Source organism: Tigriopus californicus, chromosome 2 (genome assembly GCF_007210705.1).
Source record: "Tigriopus californicus strain San Diego chromosome 2, Tcal_SD_v2.1, whole genome shotgun sequence".
NCBI lineage: Eukaryota > Metazoa > Arthropoda > Copepoda > Harpacticoida > Harpacticidae > Tigriopus > Tigriopus californicus.
Window position 1 is genome coordinate 12,857,043 of NC_081441.1, and position 6,295 is coordinate 12,863,337.

A 6,295-nucleotide genomic window follows, 5' to 3' on the forward strand; every position below is an offset into this window, starting at 1 on the left:
AAGATGAGCAAACGAAAACGAAAGGTGTCATTTCAAAATGAACTCAAAGCCAGCCCATGAATGACAATATGTTTTGTTGCTCTTGACACTTACCAACTGACCAGGGCTGACAAGGACACCAGAGTCGACAAGAAAATCATGGTGGGTGTGTCTTTACACCTTTAATTCATTGGGGAGTCAGTCCAAGAACTGATAAAGTCAGGACTTGGCCAAGAGGGTATTTATACCGCTACAATTCTTTGTACATGTGTGATGAAATTTCCAGAGTGCAGCTCTAGAGGCAAGAACGAAATGTTGCAATGTCTTCGTGCAACATATTTCCTTTCATGTCCTTCGTCCTACAAACCATTGCGATCTTAATACCTTTCTCTTACTACCTTTTTAATCCATACATGCTTTTTGGTCCACCAACGAATTTGAATTGGCAGACTGAGCTAGTCCTTGAATTGGTTGAACTAGCCTGGATTTTCGAGGTCTTGAAAGTGCTCTCAAAACGCACATTAAGCCTCTATGGTCACTAGAATTGTCCCTAAATCCTACGTTGGGACAAAGCTCATGGATGCTTTTGAAGACGTACAGTATCAGATACCTTTCGTACCTTTTCTGAACACTTTACAGTCCCAACTTTTCTAGTCTCTCCCAAAACGAGAGCTCTCTCATTCTTGTGATGTTCCTAGTAACCCACCATTGGACTTTTGCAAATCTGCTGAAGTCATAGCTGCCCAAATGGGTCAAGCATATTCCAGATTTGGTTGATTAATCAACTTGAATAGAGTTAGTTCCCATGTTGATTAGGAGGAAGGACATCATGGACTTCAAGAAACTCTTCAAGTTTAAACTTCACGATCTTTTCAAACACCTTCGCAATATACTTAGTCAGAGAAATCTGCCTATAGTTATTGGGGAGAGACTTATCTCCCTGTTTAAAAAGTGGAACAATGTGAGCTAACTTTAGTGAAGAGGAAAACTCGCCCTGATCCAATTTACAACGCATCAAGTGCGAAAAGAAAGGAGCAAAGAAAAGTGAGCATCTCATGAGAATCTGAAATCAGGATCAGAAGAACCTGAACATCTCAAGTCCCTAATGGCCTCTAAAGTATCTTGATCTGTAACTACAATATCATCCCATTGCTCAATTTGAATAACCTCACCAATCTCTAGAGACTCATATGTAGAACAATGAGCTGTTGCTTACACACACCAGAGAACAAGTCTCCTAGCATGTTAGCCATAGCCTCTAATGGCTCCCTTGTTAATGGATTACCATCAACCATACGGCAACGTGCTGGGAGAAATTGCTCAAGATAGCAAACTCCTCTAGCTTTTCGAACGGCTGAGGTATCGATTTTGAGATGGGAATGCACCCATCCGGACTAAACTTGCATTTGACAACGCTAGCCCGAAGATCAAAGTCCCCGACAAAGAAAACCTTCAAGCAATCTGCACAGTCCAACTCTCTTCCCGTGAATTTGAAAGCTAACAAGAACAAGCTTACTGAACAAGATGGGGGTCCGTCCATACATTGTTACAATAGACAGATCAAGCCCTCAGATATAACAAACTAAGACCTCTACTTCTCCATTCAACATGTGAACATGAATAATGTACTGATCATTCATATTATATTGCCATACACCCACATATGAGAAAATGGAATTATCAAGTCGTACCCTATCACAACGAACTAAGAAGGCACCATCTATGCCCAGTTCTTCATCTACTGTAAAACCCCTAGTCGAAGACAGGTTTATCTTAAAAAATGAATGCAATATCTCTGTCAATGGCTAATTCTTCTTAAATCTTAACCTTTGTGCTGTCTTTTTTAGAAATCAGACAATGCACGTTAAAATATAGCCTCCTTACGGGCCTCTCTTTTGACGGACCAAGTTCACAAGATCTTGGACCATCCTCTCTAACCGTAAAATTCCCTCCTATCAACAAATCTTTGCTCAAAGTTTAAAGGTCGGGTTTGGGGATGGGTTGGGCACCTGCATTTGAATAGCACCGTATTTTGCGATTAGGGGTGGGACAAAGAATCATAGGGAGAAGGGTGTTTATAGGAATAGGGGTGAATTGGGTACTTAGGGAAAGAGGAGGGAAGTGGGAGAGAGAATGGAATGTAAGAGGAGGGAGAGGGGAAAAGTTGAACGGGTTTAGAAAAGAGGTTGGGGAAGGGGTTTAGGTTTAGGAATAGGGTCAGCTCTAAGCTAGCTGTGGTACCTATCCTAAAGTATTTACTCAAAGGTTGAGCCCAAATGTGAAGTTATCAACCATATTTCCTTCACTTTTTGACAAGTTGTTGCACTTAATTCAAGTTTTAGCGCATAAGTGGTGTGATTATATGCTCATGCTCGCACCTGTCAATCTAGTCACTATATAAGAACCCAGTCTAGTCAGAAATAATCAGTCATATCAATACGCTCCCAATGAGAACATGACATGGTGCAGTCGGTTTGGCCGGCTGCTGCCCTCTGTCCACCCGTGTTGCTCTCCTTTTTTTTAGGATTGAGCATAACTCTCTTAGTGTGAGAGATATGGAGGAGAGGGCCACGCAGCTGGCAAGAGCCCGGCCTTTCCGTTTTGCTTGTGTGGAGGCCAGTTGCCCCTTGTGGAGGCCAGATGCCCAGAGCCCTGGTGTGTGGATCGCCCACTGGTGTGCCTGCCAGTGAGGAATGCCAGCCAGGGCGTGGATTCCCCACCAGTGTGCGGATGGCTCTGTGGTTGCTTGGTTGGTCGTGACCCCCCATGGTGGGGCGACATCGTGACCCCCAATGGTGGGGCGACATTGAGACCCCAATGGTGGGCCGTGACCCCAATGGTGGGCCGTGACCCCAATGGTGGGCCGTGACCCCAATGGTGGGCCGTGACACCGATGGTTGGCCCGAGACCCCGATGGTTGGCCATTTATCTTATTCCCCGAAAAGTAAGATGGTTTGATTATATGCTCATGCTTGCACCTGTCAATCTAGTCACTATATAAGAACCCAGTCTAGTCAGAAATAAACAGTCATCTCAATACGCTCCCAATGAGAACATGACAATAATTTAACCAGCTTTTATGCATCATTTCTGTCATAAAAAAACGACACGTTTGCTTCATGTTTTGGCCACGTTTGGCGAACACAATTGACTTATGCCAATGAAAATTTGCGTTCATAGTTCAATATGGAGTATTGAGAAAAAAGAGAAGAAAAGACCGTATTGCACATAAACACATAGCTGATATTATTCTCTTTATCCCATGAAAATGCGACCTCTGAAAAGCACTTTATTACAAGATGAAACTGACTTTCTTATTTGACATATGCCGCTTGTTGTTTGGAATGCCACTTTTACATTTTGCTCTCCTAATAGAGGAAAAGTTAAATAATGACCTTTGTTCTGGTAACTAAGGGACATGTGTTGAGGTATAGTTTCTGATTAAAGGCAGAGATGCGTATTGTGGCAGATGACTTATCGGTAGTTCAGATGTAGTATTCGTAGCCAAGCGCTTCTGCCCCCCATGAACAGTTGCCATCTGAACCACATCATCAGGCTAAGAAATAGACCAGGTGGCTTGCTCACCAAAACGCTCATCTGGCTCGCTGTATAGACTTTAATTAAACTTTTTAAACCAGGACCACCCATGTTCATGTTAGCCTTGTTATATTTTCTAGAAAACTTGAACTCATTGAGCAAGAAATCAGCACGTATCATGATATCGAACTAGCCCTCATCATGAAAATCGATGGTCACGGTAAGACAAGTATATTACGCCGGGATGGAACGTTCCTTTGATGAACCAGCAACTTCTGAATAACCCCGTGATGAGACCTTATGACGTGCAGCCATATTGGTCGATTGACTCATTCAACGACCATTGTTACCTTAGCTAGCCCATGGGCTCTCAATCCAAAATTGACCCCGGACCAAGAGTATTAGAAGAAAAAAGCAATATGGGCCTGCAAGCTGAGGTCAAACTCAACCTTTTGAGAAAGACGGTGACGAAACCTCTGTTTTGATCTTGTCTTTGCCGGTAACAGGTCACTTCCTCATTCATGAGCAAAGTCTAATCGAAGGAGACTATCAGGGCAGTCGTCCTCCATCTTAACCGGAATCTTGTGTCAACCAGAGACTACTTACTGTGCTGCAAGAGGTTTTGAGGGATGAAGTCGAGAATCTTGTATCACTTCATTTGGTCAATGCACCTTTCCACATGAATGCAAACAGATGAGCACNAGCAATATTAACCTTACACCAAACTGAACAGACAAATCTAGGATGGGGATAGTAATCAATAAACAAAGCATGAACAAAAGCAAGTATTCAAAAACTTTAATAGGGGGAAGAGATATGGCGCAGAGGTTAGTCCGGTTTCTCATCAAGAGAGAGGTCCCCGGTTCAATTCTCCTCCCCGATCTTTCTCAAGGATACTTTTAGACGCTATACCACACCCACAGACGGCGAACCACTCTGATACGGACTAGACAGACTAGAACACTGTTTATCGGAATTTTATACAGAGAGTGTGATGGCTAGCTTCGCTGGCCAGGCAAGGCTCACCCCTCCAACCCTACCACCCCAGATGCAAAACAAAAAACTAGGTAGCCAACATAAGGGGCTTTAAAGAATCCTAAAGCATTTCCTCAAAGGTTGAGCCCAAATGTGAAGTTATCAATCATATTTCCTTCACTTTTTGACAGGTTGTTGCACTTAATTCAAGTTTTAGCGCATAAGTTAACCAGCTTTTATGCATCATTTCTGTCATAAAAACGATACGTTTTCTTCATGTTTTGGCTACCTCTGGCGACCATAATTGACTTATGCCAATGAATATTTGCGTTCATAGTTCAATATGGAGTATTGAGAAAAAAGAGAAGAAAAGGCCGTATTGCACATAATGCTATTATAAACACATAGCTGATATTATTCTCTTTATCCCATGAAAATGCGACCTCTGAAAAGCACTTTATTACAAAATGTAACTGACTTTCTTATTTGACATATGCCGCTTGTTGTCTGCAATGCCACTTTTACATTTTGCTCTCCTAATAGAGGAAAAGTTCAAAGATGACCTTTGTTCTGGTAACTAAGGGACATGTGTTCAGGTATAGTTTTTGATTGAAGGCAGAGATGCGTTTTGATTTGGCATTGATTTGAAATTTTGGCACATGATTTATCGGTAGTTCAGATGTAGTATTCGTAGGCAAGCGCTTGTGCTCCCACGAACAGGTGCTATCTAAACCACATCATTAGGCTAAGAAATAGACCGTGTGGTTTGCTCACCAAAACGCTCACAGGCGACCATCTGGCTCACTGTTTAGACTTTAATCAAACTTTTTAAACTTGGCCCACCCATGTTCATGTTAGCCTTGTTCTATTTCCACTTCATTTACACATTCATAACCAAATGTTAAAATCCTCAGGGCTCCATTTTGGGTCCTCTTCTTTGCATCATCTTTATTGCTCCGCTTCAGAAGCTTGGTAGTAGTAATGACAGTATCTTTTCCAATTCTGATGCTACAAAATTGGTAGTTGGTAGGAATGGTCAGAATTCCGGTTGTCTGGTAGAGGTCCTAGACCAAATCTACTCTTGGTTTGCTGCGAGTAATATGTCATTGAATGGAATGAAATTCCGCTCAATGACCTTTGGGTCGACGTCATAGACACTCCACTATTAGATGATGAAGGTAAGGGCATTGAGCAGGTCTCATCCATGAAGGATTTAGGTGTCCTCTTCCAAATTATGGAAAGTTCGATGAGCATATCCAGTTGAAAGTTGGTAAGGCTTTTCAAACATGTGGTTGGATATATCGCACATTTAAGTCCAGAGATAGTATCACGATGCTGACTCTGTACAAGTCGATTGTTCAACCACATCTTGAATATACTTCACCCAATTGGGCTCCAATGAGTTCAGCAGGTTTGCAAAAGCTTTAGCAGGTCCAAAAATACTTTACCAGGAACATTGAGGATATGAGAGAGCTCTCTTATTGGGAGAGGTTAGAAACGTTGGGATTGCACAGTACTCAGAGAAGGCAAGAAAGGTATCTGATAATGTACGCTTTCAAAAGCATTCATGAGCTTTGTCCCAACCAAGGATTCAGGGTCAATTGTAGTGACCGTAGAGGCTTAACGTGAGTTTTGAGAGCACCTTCAAGCCTTCGAGAATCCAGGCTAGTTCGAACAATGAAGTCCACTTCTCTTCTTTCTCGGGCTCCTTCATTGTTCAATTTGCTGCCTTCAAATATTCATAGGGCGTATGTACGAGTTGATCCAGTAGCAGGATTTAAGTCAGACTTGGACAAGTTTTTGA